The sequence below is a fragment of the Pteropus alecto genome, unplaced genomic scaffold (assembly GCF_000325575.1).
Source record: "Pteropus alecto unplaced genomic scaffold, ASM32557v1 scaffold51, whole genome shotgun sequence".
NCBI classification, from domain to species: Eukaryota; Metazoa; Chordata; class Mammalia; order Chiroptera; family Pteropodidae; genus Pteropus; species Pteropus alecto.
In genome coordinates, this window is record NW_006431922.1 from 64744 (window position 1) to 65933 (window position 1190).

Sequence of the window (1190 nt, forward strand, 5' to 3'; positions counted from 1 at the left end):
TGCACATGCTTTGTCCTCCTGTTTTTTGCAACTACTTTTTTGGCCCATAAAGTTGGGAATATTCAGGGGGAGGAGGAATTTCTGCTACAATGCAGTACATACATTACTAAAAAACAAAAACAAAAAAAAACCAAAATCCTTTGTCATGAAAATTACATATAAAAAGTAACAGGGTTTCACTGTGGTTGGGGATGGGAGGAAAAAGGGTGTGGCTTCAAACTCTAACCAACTTTATAACTAGAGCATGTAAAAATATGTGTCAGAGGGGGTGATTTAGACCTCCCTGCAAAGTTGGAGATTGTCACAGTGGATGTTTAACAATGTACAAAAACAAGAGTGAAAATGCTAGCAACTTTTAATTAAAGGATGATGGACAAGGCAGATGAAAGTAAGCTCTGCACCAGAGGGTCTGTACCTGAGGGAATGGAGCAGCCGAAGAGCCAGAGCCTCATACAGTTGGGATGAAGTGGAAGCACTCATTTCTAATTTTATCAAAACATGGCTGGACAGGCCTCTGCTGCTCTGCCTACGCAGCAGCTAAATTGAAGGAGAACAGAATAAGCTCTCCTTTCCACTGGAAGACTGTAATTCTACCACTCTTCTAGCTCCTCTTACCTGGATAACATCTCTCCTGAACGAACATGACTTCTACATTTTTCTGATATCATTCCCTATTCGCCAATCATAGATGAACCAATTCCTGTTACAGAGACATACTTTGTAGCTGAATAAACTCTACAGATGTACTTAGCATCTCTGAGGATGGACTCCCAGGCCAGGGCTACTGGCACACACAGGATAAGGGAGGAAGAGAATACAGATTTTTTTTTTTAACTTTTTATTACACAGTAAAGAATACAACAATACCTGAATCATACTTTAAAGATTCACAGGTTGACAGACCATACATTACAGTCCAACTAAGGAAAAAAGGATAAACAAGAAACCACAGTTCAGACATAGTAGACTTAAAAGCTCAAGAGTATGCTGACAAAAGCATGATGCCTAGATCCCACCCCCCCAGTGTTAGTCTACCATTAACTTGTGGTACATGTCTGAATTAAGTATTGCACAACGACTTTAATTTTCACAATAATGTCGCAGAACCCAAAATAATATTTTAAAAAATTACTTCAAATCTGGATTTCAACAGTCTCCAATTTTTTTCTGTCCCTTGAGGAAATCGGACA